We start from the raw sequence: 25546 nt of genomic DNA on the forward strand, positions 1-25546 counted from the left end.
AGAGCACGCAATTTAAATGATCCCGTAGGGGGCGGGAATCATTTAAATTAGGCGCGTTCCCGCGCGGATCGTAGAGCGCATGCTCCGTCGGGAAACTTTCCCGACGTGCATTGCGGCAAATGACGTCGCAAGGACGTCATTTGCTTTAAAGTGAACGTGAATGGCGTCCAGCGCCATTCACGATTCACTTACGCAAACTACGTAAAATTCAAATTTCGCGACGCGGGAACGACGGGTATACGTAACATGGGCTGCCCCTGCTAATAGCGAAAACCGCTGTACGTAAACGACGTAAATTGCGTACGCAGGGCTCGCGCAACGTTGTGAATCGGTGTTAGTATGCAATTTGCATACTATACGCTGAGCACAACGGGAACGCCACCTAGCGGCCACCGCAAGAATGCAGCCTAAGATATGCGGGCATAAGAGCCTTATGCCGCGCAGATCTTAGGCTGCAGTCGGCGTAACGAGGTTCCTGAATCAGGAGCACTCGTTACGCCGGGGCAAGTAAGCAATTGCGCTGTGTAACCTATGGTTACACAGGCGCAATTGCTTCTTGAATCTACCCCAGTGTCTGTATGATAATTATCCTAATAACATTTTTTATACCCTTTGTGTATGGCCACCACGAGTACCGAGGTCGAGGTTGTAGGATTCCAAAAGAAAATTTAGGATGAAAAAAAAAATGTGAAAGCGGTAAAAGAAATAAGAAGAAAGCACAAAAATAACACAAAGCATAAAGAAAATATAAAATCTGGAGCTACAAAGACACAAATCTCACAGTACATGGGGGGGGGTAACAATGTAGGAGAACAGAATATAAATATGAGGACTCTGGCTCATTACATAACATTCTGTGGCGACTTCTAAGTGTTTTTTGTGGGTTTTTTTAATTAAAAAAAAAAAAGGCAGTAAAATGTAGGAAACACAAGAAATGTGCATTGTTTTGCGCAGAGCTGTAATGAAGCCATTAAGTACCTTGTGCACATTAGACTGACTGTTATTTCATTCTGTACTGATGTGTGTTGAACATGTATTATTAAAATGTCTGTCATGCTCCGTTCCACATTATTCCGCTGGAACCTGACTTACCACAGAGTAAAAAGCCATTAAAATCTAACAGTATAACTGCAAATGGCGGGACGGATATCACAGCAACAGCGCAAATCTGGATCATTTCTTCCTTCTGCATATTCCTAGTTTAGTGGTGGGGAGACGACAATAATGCCGCGTACAGACGGTCGTTTTTTGTGATGAAAAAAACCGACGTTTTAAAAAACGTCATTTAAAATGATCGTGTGTGGGGCAAAACGTCGTTTTATGTCTTCAAAAAAACGACCAAAAAAAAATTCGAACATGCTCGAATTTTTTGTGTCGTTTTTCAAAACGTCGTTTTTTGTTTCACAGAAATTGACCGTGTGTAGCAAAAACGACGTTTAAAACGACGTTTTTAAACCCGCGCATGCCCAGAAGCTAGTTATGAAGTGAGCTTCAATGGAAAAAAGTGGTGAAACGTAACCTCACTTTGCTAGAGCATTGTGAAAAAACGATGGTGTGTAGGCAACATCGTTTTTGAAAATGATGTTTCAAAAACGTAGTTTTATTTCATGATTTAAAACGTCGTTTTATTTCATGATTTAAAACGTCGTTTTATTTCATCACAAAAAAACGACCGTCTGTACGCGGCATAAAAGTACATTCATTTCTAGGTGGAGGAAGTTACCATAGGAAACCAAGTCTGATGCCGCGTACACACGGTCGTTTTATGTGAGAAAAAAAATGACGTTTTTAAAAACGTCACTTTAATTGACCGTGTGTGGGGGAAAACGTCGTTTTATGTCTTCTAAAAAACAACGTTTTTACACCCGCACATGCCCAGAAGCTAGTTATGAAGCGAGCTTCAATGGAAAAACGTGGTGAACGTAACCTCGCTTTGCTAGAGCATTGTGAGAAAAACGATGGTGTGTAGGCAACTTCGTCTTTGAAAATTGAAGTTTCAAAAACGTCGTTTTTTACTTCACAGAAAATGTCGTTTTTTTCATCACATAAAGTGATGGTGTGTATGCGGCATAAGACGTACTACATAGCAAATGCTTTATCTTGCAAAAATGCACCCCTGTTATCCTAACAATGGGGGTGCAGACTCAGGGATGGTGGGAACCCCTCATAATGGGCACAGCAGGTGTGCAGACCTGGGAACTAAGCACAGGGATGGTGGGAACCTCTCATAATGGGCACAAACGCAGCCACTGTGCCCATCAAATGCAGCCACTGTGCCCATCAAATGCAGCCACTGTGCTATCAAATGCAGCCATGGTGCCATCAAACGCAGCCACTGTGCCCATCAAATGCAGCCACTGTGCCCATCAAATGCAGCCATTGTGCCCATCAAATGCTAGCAGTGTGCCCATCAAATTCAGCCACTGTGCCCAAACGCTGCCAGTGTGCCCATGGAATGCAGCCACTGTGCTCATCAAATGCAGCCACTGTGCCATCAAATGCAGCCACTGTGCCCATCAAATGCAGCCACTGTGCTATCAAATGCAGCCATGGTGCCATCAAACGCAGCCACTGTGCCCATCAAATGCAGCCACTGTGCCCATCAAATGCAGCCATTGTGCCCATCAAATGCTAGCAGTGTGCCCATCAAATTCAGCCACTGTGCCCAAACGCTGCCAGTGTGCCCATGGAATGCAGCCACTGTGCTCATCAAATGCAGCCACTGTGCCATCAAATGCAGCCACTGTGCCCATCAAATGCTGCCAGTGTGCCCATGAAATGCAGCCACTGTGCCCATGAAATGCAGCCACTGTGCCCATGAAATGCAGCCAATGTGCCCATTAAACACTGCCAGTGTGCCCATCAAATGCTGCCACTGCGTCCATCAAACGCTGCTAGTGTGATCTTCAAATGCTGCTAGTGTGCCCATCAAACGCTGCCACTGCGTCCATCAAACGCTGCTAGTGTGCCCATCAAATGCTGCCACTGCGTCCATCAAACGCTGCTAGTGTGCCCATCAAACGCTGCCACTGCGTCCATCCAAAGCTGCTAGTGTGCCCATCAAACGCTGCCAGTGGGCCCATCATAGGCTGCCAGTGGGCCCATCATAGGCTGCCAGTGTGCCCATTAAATGCCGCCAGTGTCTCCATCAAATGCTGCCAGTGTGCCTAATAAATACTGCCAGTGTGCCCCCCACCTGCTCGCCGTATGCCCAGCACTTACCCTGTCTCTTTGGGGCAGCGGGATACAGCGATGAGCGGGGTTGTGCATGCATCTCCTGCCTCGTCTCCCATCCTCTCCTCCCGTCAGGCGTCAAAAAGTGACGACTGTCGTTTCAGGTAACAGACCTGAGCACCTGACTGGCAGAGAGGCGGTTCAGTGTTAGGAAAGCAAATTTGCTTTCCTAACACAGCTGTTGTGGATGGCGAACGCCAAGCATGGCGCTTGCAGTTCACCTATTTTGAAGCCTATTAGAGCCTATGGGGGTGGCAGCAGCAGCCATAGATAGATTCATGCTATGCATGAATCTATCCATTGGGCATAGAGGGGGTGGCAGGAAAGAGGGGGCGGCACCCGTGCACCCTTATGGACGCACCGCCACTGGTGGGAACCCTTCATTAATGGGCATAGCAGCTGTACAGACACGGGAACTCAGCACAGGTGATGGTGGGAACCCCTCATAATGGGCACAGCAGGTGTACAGACCTGGGAACTCAGCACAGGTGATGGTGGGAACCCCTCATAATGGGCACAGCAGGTGTGCAGACCCGGGAACTCAGCACAGGGATGGTGGGAACCCCTCATAATGGGCACAGCAGGTGTACAGACCTGGGAACTCAGCACAGGTGATGGTGGGAACCCCTCATAATGGGCACAACAGCATGGGCATCCGCTGAAATTTTTTCAGGGGGGGCACTTTGGCAGCGGCCATACAGTCACATTTAATCCTTTCTTCAAACACTAGCGGGGGTTAAAAGTGCCCGCTAATGGCCGAATAGCACATAGCAATAGCACATAGCAATAGCTAAAACGATAACGCGGCCAGCTGGCAGTGTAAAATAGCTCTTGAGATAATTCAGCTTCACTCAATGCCCATATAAATATAGCCTAGAGAATGTACAGACCCCCCCATTCTGCACAGACCCAACCATTCAGTACAGACGGACCCCCCATTATGCACAGACCACTCCATTCAGCACAGATGGACCCCCTTCAGCACAGACCCCCCGTTCCACACAGACCCCTCCATTCAGCACAGACACCCCCTTCAGCACAGATGGACCCCCTTTAAGCACAGACCCCCCCTTCAGCACAGAGGACCCCCCATTCAGCACAACCCCCCCCCCCTTCAGCACAGACGGACCCCCCTCCCCCATCCCATTCAGTACTTCAGATCAGCCATCAGCGCGGCACATAGGGTTGCCACCTCATCCCGTTAAACCCGAACACATATTAATTACACAGGTTGTGTGGCTGATTAAGGTGGTAATTCAACTCACTTAGTACCTTATCTGCATTAAATCAGCCTCAGAACCTGTGTAATTCATTTGTGTTCGGGTTTAAAGGGATGAGGTGGCAACCCTAGCGGCACAGGCAGCAGGTTCCATCCCCCTGTGTACACATAAACATTGGAGGGGGAGGCGGCTTCACTCTGCTCGCTGTGCCTGTGTGACATCCGGCCCGGGACTGCTCAGACAGCCCGCAGCCGCGAGACTCTTCAGCACCTTCTTGGTTTTCCAGGGGGGGTCATTTGCCCCCCCTTGCCCTATGGAGCGGACGCCCATGCACAACAGGTGTACAGACCTGGGAACTCAGCACAGGGATGGTGGGAACCCCTCATAATGAGCACAGCAGGTGTACAGACCCGGGAACTCAGCACAGGGATGGTGAGAACCCCTCATAATGGGCGCAGCAGGTGTACAGACCCAGGAACTCAGCACAGGGATGGTGGGAACCCCTCATAATGGGCACAGCAGGTGTACAGACCCAGGAACTCAGCACAGGGATGGTGGGAACCCCTCATAATAGGCACAGCAGGTGTACAGACCTGGGAACTCAGCACAGGGATGGTGGGAACTCCTCATAATGGGCACAGCAGGTGTACAGACCCAGGAACTCAGCACAGGGATGGTGGGAACCCCTCATAATAGGCACAGCAGGTGTACAGACCCGGGAACTCAGCACAGGGATGGTGGGAACCCCTCATATTGGGCACAGCAGGTGTACAGACCTGGGAACTCAGCACAGGGATGGTGGGAACTCCTCATAATGGGCACAGCAGGTGTACAGCAACTCACCAATAGGTTTGGTCACCTACCAGACACTGAGATATAATTTCTAGGTGAAGTGGCCTTTTAATAGGAATATTTCAGGACTTACATGCCATGTGTACAGAGTAGGGTTGCCACCTCATCCCTTTAAAACAGAACACATATTAATTACACAGGTTCTGTGGCTAATTAAGGTGGTAATTAGACTCATTTGGTGCCTTACCTGCATTAAATTAGCCTCAGAACCTGTGTAATTCATATGTGTTCTGTTTTAAAGGGATGAGGTGGCAACCCTAGTACAGAGTGAATGGACGGCCTGGAAAACTATCTATATTCAGCATTCCTCTACACACACACAATAGGATGTAAAATGAGGAAAATCATAAAATAAACACCTAAATATTCCTCTAAAATATTCTTACTAACATTAAAAGTCGTATAATATTTTTTTGCGGAAAGAGTAGTTGATGCTTGGAACAGACTTCCAGCAGAGGTAGTGAGTCAGTCAACAGTAAGTGGATTCAAACAAAGATCTATACTGAGAAAAAAAAAAAATCAAGAAAATAAAGCTTGAGGTGATGTGAGCCGCTCACATCCTGATGATTATCTCTGTATTACATTGCTACGATTGTATTCCTCCGCCACCAATAATAATAATATTAATGGCTTCACGCTTTCTTCCCTGCAGGGACCAGCAACCATTAGAGCCCCCTCAGCCCTCCCAGTGTTCCCCTATTAATTCTTCGATCACACCTTCACCGGGCCATAATTACAGCTCAGTATTTACAATGATCGCTGTGAGAATTCATTTAATACGCCCAGCAGATCAATAACTCTATTGGCTGAGATCATTTATCATCTGTGATTGGACGGCCGGTGACATTGCACAGATTCATCCCACACACCATAGGCATCTGTGTCCTGCTGGCCTGCAGGGTAATGGGGCATCAGCCAAACCTTTCTGTCCTGACTGGTAGACGTTGCCTCAGGTCAGCGCAATGAAGCACATAAACCAGAGGAACCTATAATAGAAAAGGATCTGAGGATCCGTGATCTGGTCAGGTCACAGAGACGTAATAAAGACAAAACAAAGTCTAGAGGAAAGTAGGGGGGGTTTCCGGATTATAGGGGATCCACCAGATGACAATTTATAGCAGGGGTCTCTAAAGGGACAATTTATTGTCCTTAAGACTTCAGGAGGGCCGCATTGTGGACAGCGGGGGCAGAAACTGTCCAGGATTCGGCATCATTGAGAAAAAATAAGGCCTCAGGGTTGGTGGTCAATAGGAGGAGTAGTATCCCATCATTGGTATCAGTGGAAGAAATAGTACCGCATTGTTGGTGTCAGTGTGAGGAATAGTGCCTTGTATCAGTGGGAGGAATCGTGCCACAAGGGGCCGGATAAAAGCTAGCAAAGGGCCACATCTGGCCCTTGGGCCGCAGTTTGGAGACCCCTGATTTATAGGATCACGAGGGATCCAGTGGATGAGGGGTCCCAGGATTGTAAATCTTGTTGATCCAAGAGTCAAAGAATAACAGAAGTATTAAAGATCCATCAAGTGATGAGTTACAGAATTATGAAAGATTCACCTATTAAGGGATTACAGGATTTTTGGGGATCCAGCAGTGATTACAGTATTGTTAGGGATCCAGCAAAGGATGGGTTACAGGACTAAATAAAAAAAAATGTGTGTTATGACCTCAATTATAAATATGTTTTTCTGTTTTTAGATAGTGAGACCCTTTTCTTTGTTCTTGCAATTATTGGATCCTGAATGCGTCCTGAAGAAGCCTAATGGCGAAACTCATTGATGCACTCGGCTCACATCATATACTATGTATTTTATGTGTATGATTTTTTAAATAGTTTGTATGTCCCTTTGTATACCATGTATGTGTCTATTTTTCTATTAAAAATTGTTTTTGTTTACTGTGCCGTTAAAGTCCGATCTGGGATTACCCTCGGGTTCCCTCCCCTTTTTTTTGGAATATTATTATTTACGGATTTGGCAATGTGAGTGCTGTCCTTTTATAATTCCAGGACTAAATAACATTCTGGGAGCAATCATTATGAGGGATCCAGAAGTTGGGGGGTTACAGAATCAGGCAGAGTTCAACAGATGAGGAGTTGTAGGATAATAACGGATCCAATGCTAGATTAGTTATAGGATTATGGGTAACAATATCATGAAAGATCTGTCAGATGAGGGGTTACAGTATTATGAATGATCTGGTAGTTGATGGGTTACAGTATTATGAATGATCTGGCAGTTGATGGGTTACAGTATTATGATGTGATGTTGACAAAGGCGAAGGAAGAGAGCAACTGAGCTGGATGGCTTAAGTAGGCAGGACTGACGAGCCGGATCATCAACAGGTGAGTCACTGTGGAGAGATAGGAGCTGGCAATTAGCCTACAGCTGAGTGGCCAGCTCCGAGAAGGAAGGGCTGAGCCCAGCCCTGACAATCTTGTAGTTGATGGGTTACAGTATTATGAAGGTTCTGATAGTTGATGGGTTACAGTATTATGAAGGATCTGGTAGTTGATGGGTTACAGTAATATGAAGGATCTGGTAGCTGATGGGTTACAGTATTATGAAGGATCTGGTAGTTGATGGGTTACAGTATTATGAAGGATCTGATAGTTGATGGGTTACAGTATTATGAAGGATCTGGTAGTTGATGGGTTACAGTATTATGAAGGATCTGGTAGTTGACGGGGAAACAGTATTATGAAGGATCTGATAGTTGATGGGTTACAGTATTATGAAGGATCTGATAGTTGATGGGTTACAGTATTATGAGGTGATGTTGACCAAGGCGAAGGAAAAGAGCAACTGAGCTGGACGGCTTAAGTAGGCAGGACTGACGAGCCGGATCATTAACAGGTGAGTCACTGTGGAGAGATAGGAGCTGGCAATTAGCCTACAGCTGAGTGGCCAGCTCAGAGAAGGAAGGGCTGAGCCCAGCCGTGACAATCTGGTAGTTGATGGGTTACAGTATTATGAAGCATCTGTCAGTTGATGGGTCACAATATTATGAAGGATCTGGCAGTTGAAGGGTTATAGTATTATGGAGGATCTGGCAGTTGATGGGTTACAGTAATATGAAGGATCTGGTAGTTGATGGGTTACAGTATTATGAAGGATCTGGTAGTTGATGGGTTACAGTATTATGAAGGATCTGATAGTTGATGGGTTACAGTATTATGAGGTGATGTTGACCAAGGCGAAGGAAAAGAGCAACTGAGCTGGACGGCTTAAGTAGGCAGGACTGACGAGCTGGATCATCAACAGGTGAGTCACTGTGGAGAGATAGGAGCTGGCAATTAGCCTACAGCTGAGTGGCCAGCTCCAAGAAGGAAGGGCTGAGCCCAGCCCTGACAATCTTGTAGTTGATGGGTTACAGGTTCTGATAGTTGATGGGTTACAGTATTATGAAGGATCTTGTAGTTGATGGGTTACAGTATTATGAAGGATCTGGTAGTTGATGGGTTACAGTAATATGAAGGATCTGGTAGTTGATGGGTTACAGTATTATGAAGGATCTGGTAGTTGATGGGTTACAGTATTATGAAGGATCTGATAGTTGATGGGTTACAGTATTATGAAGGATCTGATAGTTGATGGGTTACAGTATTATGAGGTGATGTTGACCAAGGCGAAGGAAAAGAGCAACTGAGCTGGACGGCTTAAGTAGGCAGGACTGACAAGCCGGATCATCAACAGGTGAGTCACTGTGGAGAGATAGGAGCTGGCAATTAGCCTACAGCTGAGTGGCCAGCTCAGAGAAGGAAGGGCTGAGCCCAGCCGTGACAATCTGGTAGTTGATGGGTTACAGTATTATGAAGGATCTGGCAGTTGAAGGGTTACAGTATTATGAAGGATCTGGCAGTTGAAGGGTTACAATATTATTAAGGATCTGGCAGTTGAAGGGTTACAGTATTATGAAGGATCTGGCAGTTGAAGGGTTACAGTATTATGAAGGATCTGGCAGTTGAAGGGTTACAATATTATGAAGGATCTGGTAGTTGGAGGGTTACAGTATTATGAAGGATCTGGCAGTTGATGGGTTACAATATTATGAAGGATCTGGTAGTTGATGGGTTACGGTTTTATAAAGTATCTGGCAGTTAGAGGGTTACAGGATAATGAGGGATTTGGCAGGAAGACTATGAAAAAGCTGGCAGTTGATTGGTGGAAAGAAAATGAAGGATCCGGCAGTTGAAGGGTTACATTATAATGAGGGATCAATTTGTAGAAGGATAACAAGGAATTTGGCAGTTGAAGGGTAACAAGATGAGGCATATGGCAGTTGGAAGGATACATGATAAAGAAGGATCCAGCGAATAATGGGTTGCATTAAAATGAGGCATCCAGTTGTTGAAGGGTTACAGGATTATGAAGGATCTGGCAGTTGATGGGTTTACAGGATAATAAAGGATCTGGCAGTTAAAGGATTACAGAATACTGGCAGTTGAACAGTTACAGAATAGTCAGGGGTCTGGCAGATGAAGAGTTTAAGATTATTAAGGGGTCTGGCAATTGAAGGGTTACATGCTGATGAGGAGTCTGGCAGTTGAAGGGTTACATGCTGATGAGGGGTCTGGCAGTTGAAGGGTTACATGCTGATGAGGGGTCTGGCAGTTGAAGGGTTACATGCTGATCAGGAGTCTGGCAGTTGAAGGGTTACATGCTGATGAGGAGTCTAACAGTTGAAGGGTTACATGCTGATGAGGAGTCTGGCAGTTGAAGGGTTACATGCTGATGAGGGGTCTGGCAGTTAAAGGGTTACATGCTGATGAGGAGTCTGGCAGTTGAAGGGTTACATGCTGATGAGGAGTCTGGCAGTTGAAGGGTTACATGCTGATGAGGAGTCTGGCAGTTGAAGGGTTACATGCTGATGAGGGGTCTGGCAGTTGAAGGGTTACATGCTGATGAGGAGTCTGGCAGTTGAAGGGTTACATGCTGATGAGGGGTCTGGCAGTTGAAGGGTTACATGCTGATGAGGAGTCTGGCAGTTGAAGGGTTACATGCTGATGAGGGGTCTGGCAGTTGAAGGGTTACATGCTGATGAGGGGTCTGGCAGTTGAAGGGTTACATGCTGATGAGGGGTCTGGCAGTTGAAGGGTTACATGCTGATGAGGGGTCTGGCAGTTAAAGGGTTACATGCTGATGAGGAGTCTGGCAGTTAAAGGGTTACATGCTGATGAGGAGTCTGGCAGTTGAAGGGTTACATGCTGATGAGGAGTCTGGCAGTTAAAGGGTTACATGCTGATGAGGGGTCTGGCAGTTAAAGGGTTACATGCTGATGAGGGGTCTGGCAGTTGAAGGGTTACATGCTGATGAGGAGTCTGGCAGTTGAAGGGTTACATGCTGATGAGGAGTCTGGCAGTTAAAGGGTTACATGCTGATGAGGGGTCTGGCAGTTGAAGGGTTACATGCTGATGAGGAGTCTGGCAGTTGAAGGGTTATGGATAATGATGAGGAGTCTGGCAGTTGAAGGGTTATGGATAATGATGAGGGGTCTGGCAGTTGAAGGGTTATGGATAATGGTGAGGGGTCTGGCAGTTGAAGGGTTATGGATAATGATGAGGGGTCTGGCAGTTGAAGGGTTATGGATAATGATGAGGGGTCTGGCAGTTGAAGGGTTATGGATAATGATGAGGGGTCTGGCAGTTGAAGGGTTATGGATAATGGTGAGGGGTCTGGCAGTTGAAGGGTTATGGATAATGGTGAGGGGTCTGGCAGTTAAAGGGTTACATGCTGATGAGGGGTCTGGCAGTTAAAGGGTTACATGCTGATGAGGAGTCTGGCAGTTGAAGGGTTACATGCTGATGAGGAGTCTGGCAGTTGAAGGGTTATGGATAATGATGAGGGGTCTGGCAGTTGAAGGGTTATGGATAATGATGAGGGGTCTGGCAGTTGAAGGGTTATGGATAATGGTGAGGGGTCTGGCAGTTGAAGGGTTACATGCTGATGAGGGGTCTGGCAGTTGAAGGGTTACATGCTGATGAGGAGTCTGGCAGTTGAAGGGTTACATGCTGATGAGGAGTCTGGCAGTTGAAGGGTTACATGCTGATGAGGAGTCTGGCAGTTGAAGGGTTATGGATAATGATGAGGGGTCTGGCAGTTGAAGGGTTATGGATAATGATGAGGGGTCTGGCAGTTGAAGGGTTATGGATAATGGTGAGGGGTCTGGCAGTTGAAGGGTTACATGCTGATGAGGGGTCTGGCAGTTGAAGGGTTACATGCTGATGAGGAGTCTGGCAGTTGAAGGGTTATGGATAATGATGAGGGGTCTGGCAGTTGAAGGGTTATGGATAATGATGAGGGGTCTGGCAGTTGAAGGGTTATGGATAATGGTGAGGGGTCTGGCAGTTGAAGGGTTACATGCTGATGAGGGGTCTGGCAGTTGAAGGGTTACATGCTGATGAGGAGTCTGGCAGTTGAAGGGTTACATGCTGATGAGGAGTCTGGCAGTTGAAGGGTTACATGCTGATGAGGAGTCTGGCAGTTGAAGGGTTATGGATAATGGTGAGGGGTCTGGCAGTTGAAGGGTTATGGATAATGGTGAGGGGTCTGGCAGTTGAAGGGTTACATGCTGATGAGGAGTCTGGCAGTTGAAGGGTTATGGATAATGATGAGGAGTCTGGCAGTTGAAGGGTTATGGATAATGATGAGGAATCTGGCAGTTGAAGGGTTATGGATAATGGTGAGGAATCTGGCAGTTGAAGGGTTGTAGGATTTGTGTTGGCCCCGCCCCCTCAGGTAGTGACATCAGACATACAGAGATGATCATACACAGTACACTGCAGCCTGATCTCTCTCCATCATTGCACCATCATCCTCATCCTCCTCATCCTCACACTGCATCACTGCACCTGGGATCTCTGCAGCCCCCTCCCCCTGCACTCAGCATGTCAGCTGTCTGATCCTCCTCACCGGTGATGCAGAATCTGGGGGTGGTGTGACCCCCAAAAGGTGAAACCACTGCAACATCACAGGGTGAGTACAGCGACTGCATCCCTCCCATCATACAGACAGTGTGTGATTACACAACCTATGGGCAGTGTGTGATTACACAACCTATGGGCAGTGTGTGTATACAATGATGTGTGTACTGCATAGCTCCCATCCTAGGGACAATGTGTGACTCTATCCTGCATCCCCCTCTGGACATGTATCTATAGGAATGTAGAGCGGCCTCTGCATACATCACAGGCTGTACATAGAGGTTGGTGTGTGTGATGATGTGATGGTGTTGTTGTGCACAGTGCAGGATGTACACACAGCTGTAGGGGATTTGCATCTTTTTATCTCCAGGCCTGCGGCTTGTACTGCCCGGAAAACATCTGTACACCTCCGGCTACATGAAAGGAGGCTCCACACTGCCTGGACACCCATCGCTTCCAGTGTGTGTGTGTGTTACATTATGTGTGTGTGTGTGTGTGTGTTACATTATGTGTGTGTATTCTAGTGTGTGTGTGTGTGTTACATTACAGGTGTGTACTAAATGATGTGTGCATGTGTATAAAAATTACTTGTGTGTATTCCAGTGTGTTTGTAATAAAATATGTGTGTGTGTTACATTACATGTGCGTAATAAATGATGTGTGTGTGTGTGTGTAAATCTATTGCAGTGTGTATATTCAATTGTGTGTGTGTATTCCATTGCATGTGTGTCTGTGCATGCTACATTGTGTGTGTGTGTGTGTGTGTGTGTGTGTGTGTATTCCTGTGTGTATTCTTCTGTGTGTGTATTAAATGATGTGTGTGTATTCCAGTGTGTGTCTGTGTATATTCTATGACATATGTGTGTGTATCTGTGTGTATGTGTGTGTATTCCATGATGTGTGTCTGTGTGTGTATTCCATGATGTGTGTGTATTCCAGTGTGTGTGTCTGTGTTTATTCTATGACATATGTGTGTGTGTATTCCATGATGTGTGTGTATTCCAGTGTGTGTGTGTCTGTGTGTATTCTATGACATGTGTGTGTGTATTCCATGATGTGTGTGTCTGTGTCTGTGTGTATTCTATGACATATGTGTGTGTATGTGTCTGTGTATTCCATGATGTGTGTGTGTGTGTTTATATTCCAGTGTGTTTGTTCCATTACATGTATTCCAGTGTGTTTGTGTGTGTGTGTGTGTGTGTACTCCATTACGTGGGTGTCTGTGCATGTTCCATTATGTGTGTGTCTGTGTGTATATATTCACATGTGTGTGTATTCCATTACATGAATTCCAGTGTGTCTGTCTGTGTGTGTGTGTGTGTATTCCATTGTGTGTGTGTATTCCAGTGTGTGTGTATTCCAGTGTGTGTGTGTATTCCATGACATGTGTATGTGTGTATTTTATTATATGTATATGTGTATTCCAATGTTAGTGTGTATTACATTGTGTGTGTGTGTGTGTATTCCAGTGTGTGTGTGTGTGTATTCCATGACATGTGTATGTGTGTATTCCATTATATGTATATGTGTATTCCAATGTTAGTGTGTATTATATTGTGTGTGTAGTAGTAGTAGTTGAAGTAGAGGATACAATCTTTCCTCATTATCATACAATAAACATATACACAACAATGTCAGGATAATCCCGGATCAGACCCGCAGATAATATCCCGCTCATCCCCCATACCGCCTCCTCATTTCCAGGATGAGTGGCGGGGAGACCCCTGGAAATTGTTGTGTTGTCTATTTGGGGGATTCATCTATCAGGACAGGATGAGGAAGAGTTGTATTTATGGAGGAAAAACAAAACCTACAATAGAAGTGTGTGATTGTTCTGTGTATAGAGACTGTGTGTGTCTGTGTCTCAATGTGTGTGTGTTATGCATACAGTATCTCTATATGTGTGTGTGTGTGTGTGTGTGTGTGTGTGTATGAGTGTGTGTTATGTACAGTATACACTATCTATAAATGTGTGTGTGTGTGTATTATGTGTACAGTATCTACAGTATATATGTGTCTGTATGAGTGTGTGTATGTATACACTATCTCTATATGTGTCTGTATGAGTGTGTGTGTATGTATACACTATCTCTATATGTGTCTGTATGAGTGTGTGTGTGTGTGTGTGTGTGTTATGTATACACTATCTCTATATGTGTCTGTATGAGTGTGTGTGTGTGTGTGTTATGTATACACTATCTCTATATGTGTCTGTATGAGTGTGTGTGTATGTATACACTATCTCTATATGTGTCTGTATGAGTGTGTGTGTGTGTGTGTGTGTTATGTATATACTATCTCTATATGTGTCTGTATGAGTGTGTGTGTATGTATACACTATCTCTATATGTGTCTGTATGAGTGTGTGTGTGTGTGTGTGTGTTATGTATATACTATCTCTATATGTGTCTGTATGAGTGTGTGTGTGTGTGTGTGTGTATGTATACACTATCTCTATATGTGTATGTATGAGTGTGTGTGTGTGTTATGTATATACTATCTCTATATGTGTCTGTATGAGTGTGTGTATGTATACACTATCTCTATATGTGTCTGTATGAGTGTGTGTGTGTGTGTGTGTGTGTGTGTGTGTGTGTGTGTATGTATACACTATCTCTATATGTGTCTGTATGAGTGTGTGTGTGTGTGTGTATGTATACACTATCTCTATATGTGTCTGTATGAGTGTGTGTGTGTGTGTGTATGTATACACTATCTCTATATGTGTCTGTATGAGTGTGTGTGTATGTATACACTATCTCTATATGTGTCTGTATGAGTGTGTGTGTTATGTATACACTATCTCTATATGTGTCTGTATGAGTGTGTGTGTTATGTATACACTATCTCTATATGTGTCTATATGAGTAAGTGTGTGTGTATGTGTGTGTTAGGTATACGCTATATGTGTCTGTATAAGTGTGTGTGTTATGTATACACTATCTCTCTCTCTCTCTCTCTCTCTATATATATATATATATGTGTGTGTGTGTTATGTATACACTATCTCTATATATGTGTGTGTGTGTGTGTGTGTTATGTATATACTATCTCTATATGTGTCTGTATGAGTGTGTGTGTGTGTGTGTTATGCAGTATCTCCATATGTGTGTGTATGTGTGTGTGTATGTGTGTATATGTGTATGTGTGTGTGTGTGTTATGTGTATAGTATCTTCATGTGTGTATGTGTGTGTGTGTGTGTCTCCATCCAAGGTCACAGATCACGATGGCTCTCCTGATTGTAGAAATAATAGGAGAGGAATCATCACACCCACCTGAGAAGCGGACAGATGTCTCTGATCTCTATACTTTGTTTCTCGGCTCTTATAGATTTTGTTCTCTTTCTCTTTCTCTTTCTCATTCTCTTGCACAGAATTAGTAAATTCATAATTGAAAGGTTTTGTAAAATGTTGATAATTTGCCAACATTTGAAGAAGTGACTCTTGGGATCCATCGGGTGATAAGCGGCTGTACCAGGACATGTCTGTGGTTGGATATCTAATACTTCTCAACTGATACAATGTGACAGTGTGTGGATACAATGTAACAATACTGGGAGCTGTCCAGTGCTGATCTGGGGTCTGATACAATGTGAAGTGTGTGGATACAATGTAACAATACTGGGAGCTGTCCAGTGCTGATCTGGGGTCTGATACAATGTGAAGTGTGTGGATACAATGTAACAATACTGGGAGCTGTCCAGTGCTGATCTGAGGTCTGATACAATGTGAAGTGTGTGGATACAATGTAACAATACTGGGAGCTGTCCAGTGCTGATCTGGGGTCTGATACAATGTGAGGTGTGTGGATACAATGTAACAATACTGGGAGCTGTCCAGTGCTGATCTGAGGTCTGATACAATGTGACAGTGTGTGGATACAATGTAACAATACTGGGAGCTGTCCGGTGCTGATCTGAGGTCTGATACAATGTGACAGTGGCCCGGATTCAGCTAGAATTGCGCTATTTTTACGGAGGCGCAGGGCAACGTTTTTGCGCTGCCCTCGATTCACGGAGCAGAAGCTCCGTAAATTGCACGGGCGCGCCGGCAAAATGCCCGGCGCAAGCGCGCGCAATTTAAATGATCCCGCCTGGGGCGGGAATCATTTAAATTAGGCGCGTTCCCGCGCCGATCGTAAAGCGCATGCGCCGTCGGGAAACTTTCCCGACGTGCATTGCGGAAAATGACGTTGCAAGGACGTCATTTTCTTCAAAGTGAACGTGAATGGCGTCCAGCGCCATTCACGTATCACTTACGCAAACGGCGTGAAATTCAAATTTCACGACGCGGGAACGGAGGGTATACTTTAGCATTGGCTGTCCCTACTATTAGAAGGGGCAGCCTTACGCTAAAGACGCCATACGGAAACTCCGTAACTTGCGTACACGGGGCCCGCGCAACATTGTGAATCGGCGTAAGTATGCAATTTGCATACTATACACTGACCACAATGGGAGCGCCCCCTAGCGGCCATCGCAAGAATGCAGCCTAAAATATGCGTGGCATAAGAGCCTTATGCCGCACAGATTTTAGGCTGCAGTCGGCGTAACGAGGTTCCTGAATCAGGAGAACTCCTTACGCCGGCGCAAGTCAGCAATTGCGCTGCGTAACTATGGTTACGCAGACGCAATTGCTTACTGAATCTGGGCCAGTGTGTACAGTGCCTTGAAAAAGTATTCATACCCCTTGACATTTTCCACATGTTGTCAGGTTACAACCAACAACTATTATTTGGGATTTTATGTGATAGACCAACACAAAGTGGCACAGAATTGTGAAGTGGAAGGAAAATACAAATAAATCTGTGAAAAGTGTGGGGGGTATTTGTATGGCGCCCCCCGGAGTCAATACTTTGTAGAACCTCCTTTCTCTGCAATTACAGCTGCAAGTCTTTTTGGGGATGTCTCTACCAGCTTTGCACATCTAGGAGGGACATTTCTCCCCATTCTTCTTCTTTGTAAAATATCTCAGGCTCTGTCAGATTGGATGGAGAGTGTCTGTGAACAGCAATTTTCAAGTCTTGCCACAGATTCTCAATGTGATTTAGGTCTGGACTGTGACTGGGCCATTCTAACACATGAATATGATTTGATGTAAACCATTCCATTGTAGCTCTGGCTGTATGATTAGGGTCGTTGTCCTGCTGGAAGGTGAACCTCCCCCCAGTCTCAAGTCTTTTGTAGACTAACAGGTTTTCTTCTAAGATTGTCCTGTATTTGGCTCCATCCATCTTCCCATCAACTCTGACCAGCTTCCCTGTCCCTGCAGAAGAAAAGCATTCCCACCACATGACGCTGCCACCACCATGTTTCACAGTGGGGATGGTGTGTTCAGGATGATGTGCAGTGTTAGTTTTCCGCCACACATAGTGTTTTGCTTTTAGGACAAAAAGTTCAATTTTGGTGTCATGTGACCAGAGCGCCTTCTTCCACATGTTTGCTGCCCCTCCCCCCACATGGCTTCTCATAAACTGCAAACAGGACTTCTTATGGCTTTCTTTCTCCAATGTCTTTCTTCTTGTCACTCTTCCATAAAGGGCAGATCTGTGGAGAGACCACTAATAGTTGTCCTGTGGACAGATTCTCCCACCTGAGCTGTGGATCTCTGCAGCTCCTCCAGAGTTACCATGGGCCTCTTGGCTGCTTCTCTGATGAATGCTCTCCTTGCCCGGCCCGGTCAGTTTAGGTGGACGACCATGTCTTGGTAGTTTTGTAGTTCTCCCATACTCTTTCCATTTTCAGATGATGGATTGAACAGAGCTCCGTGAGATGTTTGGGATATTTTTTCATAACCTAACCCTGCTTTATACTTCTCCACAACTTTATCCCTGACCTGTCTGGTGTGTTCCTTGGCCTTCATGATGCTGTTTGTTCACTAAGGCTCTCTAACAAACCTCGGAGGGCTTCACAGAACAGCTGTATTTATACTGAGATTAGATTACAAAGAGGTGGACTCTATTTACTAATTAGGTGACGTGTGAAGGCAATTGGTTGCACTAGATTTTAGTTATCAGAGTAAAGGGGGCTGAATACAAATGCACCCCCCACACTTTTCAGATATATATTTGTAAAAAAAAAAAAAATTAAAACCATTTATCATTTTCCTTCCACTTCACAATTATGTGGCACTTTGTGTTGGTCTATCACATAAAATCCCAATAAAATACATTTACGTTTTTGGTTGTAACATGGCAATATGTGGAAAGTTTCAAGGGGTATGAATACTTTTTCAAGGGACTGTAGATACAATGTAACAATACTGGGAGCTGTCCAGTGCTGATCTGAGGTGTGCTAGCCTTCCATACACTTCAGCATTTTAGTCTAGGTCAGGGGTGTCCAAACTTTCTAAACAAAGGGCCAGTTTATGGTCCTTCAGACTTAAGGGGGGCCAGGCTGTAGGTATTGGGAGTAGAAAAGGTTCTAATAACCAAAGTCTCATCATTGGTGTCAGTGGAAGGAATTGTGCTCCATTATTGGTGTCATTGGGCCCCATTGTTGGGGTTGTTGGGGAGGAATTGTGCTCCATTATTGGGGTCATTGGGCCCCATTGTTGGGGTTGTTAGGAGGAATTGTGCTTCATTATTGGTGTCATCGGGCCCCATTGTTGGGGTTGTTGGGTAGGAATTTTGCTCCATTATTGGTGTCATTGGGCCCCATTGTTGGGGTCGTTGGGAGGAATTGTGCTCCATTATTGAGTGTCATTGGGCCCCATTGTTGGGTAGGAATTGTACTCCATTATTGGTGTCATTGGGCCCCATTGTTGGGGTTGTTGGGTAGGAATTGTGCTCCATTATTGGTGTCATTGGGCCCCATTGTTGGCGTCGTTAGGAGGAATTGTGCTCCATTATTGGTGTCATTGGGCCCCATTGTTGTGGTTGTTGGGGAGGAATTGTGCTCCATTATTGGTATCATTGGTCCCCATTGTTGGGGTTGTTGGGTAGGAATTGCGCTCCATTATTGGTGTCATTGGGCCCCATTGTTGGTGTCATTGGGAGGAATTGTGCTCCATTATTGGTGTCATTGGTCCCCATTGTTGGTGTCATTGGGAGGAATTGTGCTCCATTATTGGTGTCATTGGTCCCCATTGTTGGGGTTGTTGGGAGGAATTGTGCTCCATTATTGGTGTCATTGGGCCCCATTGTTGGGGTTGTTGGGAGGAATTGTGCTCCATTATTGGTGTCATTGGGCCCCATTGTTGGGGTTGTTGGGAGGAATTGTGCATCATTATTGGTTGCAATTTATGGGTACAGTGGCTGTGTTTGATGGCACAGTGGCAGCGTTTGATGGGCACAATGTCTGTGCTTGATGGCACAGTGGCTGCGTTTCATGGCACAGTGGCTGCATTTGATGGCACAGTGACAGCATTTGATGGGCACAGTGGGTGCATTTGATGGGCACAGTGGCTGCGTTTGATGGGCACAGTAGCTGTGTTTGATGGCACAGTAGCTGCCTTTGATGGCACAGTGGCTGCATTTGATGGCACAGTGGCTGCGTTTGATGGCACAGTGGCTGCATTTGATGGCACAGTGGCTGCATTTGATGGCACAGTGGCTGCGTTTGATGGCACAGTGGCTGCGTTTGATGGCACAGTGGCTGTGTTTGATGGCACAGTGGCTGCGTTTGATGGGCACGGTGGCTGCATTTGATGGCACGGTGGCTGCATTTGATGGCACAGTGGCTGCGTTTGATGGCACAGTGGCTGCGTTTGATGGCACAGTGGCTGCGTTTGATGGCACAGTGGCTGCGTTTGATGGCACAGTGGCTGCGTTTGATGGCACAGTGGCTGCGTTTGATGGCACAGTGGCTGCGTTTGATAGCACAGTGGCTGTGTTTGACGGGGCACAGTGGCTGCACTTGATAGCACAGTGGCTGTGCTTGATGGGCACAGTGACTGCCTTTGATGGCACAGTAGCTGCCTTTGATGGCACAGTTGCTGCGTTTTATGGGCACAGTGGCTGCGTTTAATAGCACAGTGGCTGCGTTTGACGGGCACAGTGGCTGCAATTGATGTGTGGTTTTTTTTCAGTTTGTTTGCCCCCCCCCCCCCAAAATAAAAATTTGGGGCACCAGCCGCCACTGCCTACAACTGAAACAATTTTGTTCTAGATGTATCTGTTTATAAGCAGGTGATAAGCAGGGTTCCGTAGAACCTTTAGGGTTCTTCCCGGGGTATCTAGGGTTTCCTTCAGCCCAGCAAGGGTTCCTCCATGTTAATAGGAAAAGATTGTGAAATTCTGGTTTATAGTAGATTCATGTTTTACATCCCAGGATTCTATTTGCTTTCCCATCCCCCGCTTGGCATTGAGTTCCTCGGTTGCTCTATTTTCTGGTAACAAGATGGAAATGATCAGTTTCATCGGGGAGACCGTCCCATCCCTGGGCAAGACATGTGCCAGTGTCGCTTATCTCTCTTCTGATTATCTTCACATCTTGGGACTTTATTTCTCTGTATGCGGCCCTTCCCCCATCTGTCACACTATTCAGCCACAGCTGCTTTGGAAAATTCCAGAGATAGCCGACTGTATAACTATTAGCAGAGTTTCTTCAGACTTTATATGGCCGTCCGGGACCTTTCACCGAAATCTTGGTTATTGCTACACTATATAACCTTCTTGGCCATCAAATCTACATAAACTGGACATCCCATTCCAAAAAATAGGTGATAAAATGGGGCTCACCCATATCTATGGCTATAACATTCTCTACTCTTTCCAGAAGATTTTAGAGTGGGTCTGTGGGAAATTTGCAGCCATTTGTGAGGTCAGGTACTGACCTTGTGTAAGAAGACCTGGCTCACAAACTGCAATCGAATTCATCCCAAAAAGTGTTTAGTAGGGTTAAGGTCCAGAGATACTCAGTGGGGTTGAGATCCAAAGTTGAGGTCTAAAGGTTTTTAGTGGGGTTGAGGGTTTTAGGTTTTCAGTGGGGGTTAAGGTCCACAGGTGTTCAGTAGGGTTATGGTCCAAAGGTATTCGGTAGGGTTGAGGTCCAAAGATGTTTAGTAGGAGTGATGTCCAAAGGTGTTTAGTGGGAGTGGGGTCCAAAGGTATTCGGTAGGGTTGAGGTCCAAAGGTGTTAGTAAGAGTGATGTCCAAAGATGTTTAGTAGGAGTGATGTCCAAAGGTGTTTAGTTGGAGTGGGATCCAAAGGTGTTTAGTTGGAGTGGGATCCAAAGGTGTTTAGGAGTGATGTCCAAAGATGTTTAGTAGGAGTGGGGTCCAAAGGTGTTTAGTTGGAGTGGGATCCAAAGGTGTTTAGTTGGAGTGGGATCCAAAGGTGTTTAGTTGGAGTGGGATCCAAAGGTGTTTAGTTGGAGTGGGATCCAAAGGTGTTTAGTTGGAGTGGGATCCAAAGGTGTTTAGTTGGAGTGGGATCCAAAGGTGTTTAGTTGGAGTGGGATCCAAAGGTGTTTGGGAGTGATGTCCAAAGGTGTTTAGTAGGAGTGGGATCCAAAGGTGTTTGGGAGTGATGTCCAAAGGTGTTTAGTAGGAGTGGGATCCAAAGGTGTTTAGTAGGAGTGGGATCCAAAGGTGTTTAGTAGGAGTGGGATCCAAAGGTGTTTAGTAGGAGTGGGATCCAAAGGTGTTTAGTAGGAGTGGGATCCAAAGGTGTTTAGTAGGAGTGGGATCCAAAGGTGTTTAGTTGGAGTGGGATCCAAAGGTGTTTAGTTGGAGTGGGGTCCAAAGGTGTTTAGTAGGAGTGGGGTCCAAAGGTGTTTAGTAGGAGTGGGGTCCAAAGGTGTTTAGTTGGAGTGGGATCCAAAGGTGTTTAGGAGTGATGTCCAAAGGTGCTTAGTAGGAGTGGGGTCCAAAGGTGCTTAGTAGGAGTGGGATCCAAAGGTGTTTAGTAGGAGTGGGATCCAAAGGTGTTTAGTAGGAGTGATGTCCAAAGGTGTTTAGTAGGAGTGGGATCCAAAGGTGTTTAGTTGGAGTGGGATCCAAAGGTGTTTAGTTGGAGTGGGATCCAAAGGTGTTTGGGAGTGATCTCCAAAGGTGTTTAGTAGGAGTGGGATCCAAAGGTGTTTGGGAGTGATGTCCAAAGGTGTTTAGTAGGAGTGGGATCCAAAGGTGTTTAGTAGGAGTGGGATCCAAAGGTGTTTAGTAGGAGTGGGATCCAAAGGTGTTTAGTTGGAGTGGGATCCAAAGGTGTTTAGTTGGAGTGGGGTCCAAAGGTGTTTAGTAGGAGTGGGGTCCAAAGGTGTTTAGTAGGAGTGGGGTCCAAAGGTGTTTAGTAGGAGTGGGGTCCAAAGGTGTTTAGTAGGAGTGGGGTCCAAAGGTGTTTAGTAGGAGTGGGGTCCAAAGGTGTTTAGTAGGAGTGGGGTCCAAAGGTGTTTAGTAGGAGTAGGGTCCAAAGGTGTTTAGTTGGAGTGGGATCCAAAGGTGTTTAGTTGGAGTGGGATCCAAAGGTGTTTAGGAGTGATGTCCAAAGGTGCTTAGTAGGAGTGGGGTCCAAAGGTGCTTAGTAGAAGTGGGATCCAAAGGTGTTTAGTAGGAGTGGGATCCAAAGGTGTTTAGTAGGAGTGGGATCCAAAGGTGTTTAGTTGGAGTGATGTCCAAAGGTGTTTAGTAGGAGTGGGATCCAAAGGTGTTGAGTGGGGTTGGGGTCCTGGTGCATCGAGTATGGTTGAGGTCCAGGGGCGTTGAGTAGGGTTGAGATCCAAAAGACGTTAAGTTGGGTTGAGGCCTAAAGGCTTTGAGTAGGGTTGAGGCCCAAAGTCGTTGAGTAGGGTCAAGGCCCAAAGTCGTTGAGTAAGATCGAGGCCCAAAGTCGTTGAGTAAGATCGAGGACCAAAGTCGTTGAGCAGGGTCGAGGTTCAAAGGAGTTGAGTATGGTTCAGGCCCAAAGGCATTGAGTAGGGTCGAGGCCCAAAGGCATTGAGTAAGGTCGAAGGCCCAAAGGCATTGAGTAGGGTCGAAGGCCCAAAGGCATTGAGTAGGGTCGAGGCCCAAAAGCCGTTGAGTAGGGTTGAGGCCCAAAGGCGTTGAGTAGGGTTGAGGCCCAAAGGCGTTGAGTAGGGTCGAGGTCCAAAGTCGTTGAGTAGGGTTCAGGCCCAAAGGCATTGAGTAGGGTTGAGGCCCAAAGCGTTGAGTAGGGTCGAGGTCCAAAGGAGTTGAGTAGGGTTCAGGCCCAAAGGCATTGAGTAGGGTCGAGGCAAAAAGATGTTGAGTAGGGTTGAGGTCAGGGCTCTGTGCAGGACACAAGTTCCTCCACACCAAACTGTTTATAATATGTCTTTATAGCTTTGTACTCAGGGGCACAGTCATGCTGGAAGAGAAAAGGGTTTTCCCCAAGCTGTTACCATAAGGTTTGAAGAACACAGTTCTCTGGTGTCTTTTTATGCTGCAGTATTAAACTGTATCTATACTCAAAACCAAAAATGTTATATATTGCAGCTTGCCTGTTTATAGATGTGGCGGCTGCATTTGTTTTCTTTTTTAGTTTTTAATCTATTTTCACCCGGTGATCCTGCAAGAAAGTCTGTTATTTTTCAACTTACTTTAACAGCCCAATGAGAAAGTGTGAGAGGGTTGAGACAACCCATTTACAACGGACAGGACCTCTCCATTCCCCCTCCTTCCCTCTCCTCTTCATATTTTCCTGTAACTAGAGCTGTTGATCTTTCGGAGATACCTGTAGCCACGGCACATCTGCTGTATCCTTGGCAATGTGTTTTCCTTTTGTAACCTAAGAGAACATGTTATCTGACAAAGCACACTGGCCTGAAAAGAATAAGACCATGAAAAGCAACCAATGACACCGACGCTGTAGTAGTTTCCATGGCAACAATAGACGCCAGAGGGAGATAGCCTATCCATCAGCGGGCACCCCCCTTTCTCCTGCACCGCTCTAATCCTCATAGATAGATTTATTGCATGAATCTATCTATGGTCGCTGCTGACACCCCCTATTCAGGTGTCCGGACCCATTTCTGTCACCTGAATTACAGCGGTGGCGTCAAAAAATGTGAGAAGCGGGCGCAACGCTGTGCGTTCCCTTCTCACTCAGCTGTATGTTAGCAAAACGAAGGAATTCGCTTTGCTAACATTGAACCCCCTTTTAGCCAATCAGGTGCGCCGGGTCTGTGTCACCTGTCACCTGATTGGCTGAAATGACAAGCGCTGTGATTGGGCGCTTATCAGACGTCCAATCATAGCAGAGGAGGAGTGGGCGGGAGAAAACATCAAATCGGGGGGAAGAAATGGAGGACACCGGACACCGCTCGCCGTCACCCGCTGCCCACCCGAGACAAGGTAAGTGCTGGGCAGATGGGGGGGGCACAGTGGCAGCATTTGGAGCACAGTGGCAACATTTAATGGACACAGTGGCAGCATTTGGGGCACAGTGGCAATGTTTGATGGGCAAATTGGCAGCATTTGGGGCACAGTAACAGCGTTTAGGCACAGTGACGGCATTTGGGGCAGAGTGGCAACATTTGATGGGCAAATTGGCAGTATTGGGGGCACAGTGGCAGCGTTTGGGCACAGTGGCAGCATTTGGGGCACAGTGGCAATGTTTGATGGGCAAAGTGGCTGCGTTTAACATGCAAAGTGGCTGCGTTTGATGGGCATGGTGTCTGTGTTTGATGGGCACAGTGGCTGCGTTTGATGGCACAGTAGCGGCGTCGGATGGCACAGTGGCTGAGTTTGATGGTACAGTGGCTGCGTTTGATGGCACAGTAGCAGCGTTGGATGGCAGAGTGGCTGCATTGGATGGCACAGTGGCTGCGTTGGATGGCACAGTAGCAGCATTGGATGGCACAGTGGCTGTGTTTGATGGCACAGTAGCAGCATTGGATGGCACAGTGGCTGTGTTTGATGGCACAGTAGCAGCGTTGGATGGCACAGTGGCTGCGTTTGATTGTACAGTGGCTGCGTTTGATACAGTGACTGCGTTTTGATGGGCACAGTGAGGCTGCAATTGATAGGTGTTTTTTTTTCCGAATAAAAAAAATTGAGCAGCAGCTGCCACTGCTATCCATAGGAGAGAATGGCGTCTCTGCAGTCCTGGGTGTAATGGACAGGTAAGGAGTGTATCTGTATGAGGAGCTTGAGAGGATGAGGATGACCTCTCACACAGTTCCTGTCCGAACGTCTCTGAAAGTCGGAACAGGGACTGCAATAGCAAGAGCAATGGAACGGCACAGGTGCCAAGGGGTTGGAACCCAGGACTTGAACTTGGGAGCGCTGGTGTCTACTAAGCACAGGTGATGAGGACACCCAAAGTTCACCAAGTCCAGCAGAGCATAAAGCCGGGTCACAAGTTGAGTTCGGTACCACTTAAGCAGAAAGGCACCAAATTGTGAGCAGAATTAAGGTCAA

General features: G+C 46.2%; 1 protein-coding gene across 1 annotated transcript in view; it reads left to right on the forward strand.

Annotated features, from left to right (window-relative positions):
• The first annotated feature begins 12048 nt into the window (after positions 1-12048).
• Positions 12049-25546, forward strand: part of FNDC4 (fibronectin type III domain containing 4) — a 63327-nt gene continuing 49829 nt past the window's right edge. Inside the window, 1 exon segment of the mRNA XM_040347597.1 lies at positions 12049-12277. The gene's annotated coding sequence lies outside the window, so the exon portion shown is untranslated.

This window comes from Rana temporaria, chromosome 4 (assembly GCF_905171775.1).
Source record: "Rana temporaria chromosome 4, aRanTem1.1, whole genome shotgun sequence".
NCBI lineage: Eukaryota > Metazoa > Chordata > Amphibia > Anura > Ranidae > Rana > Rana temporaria.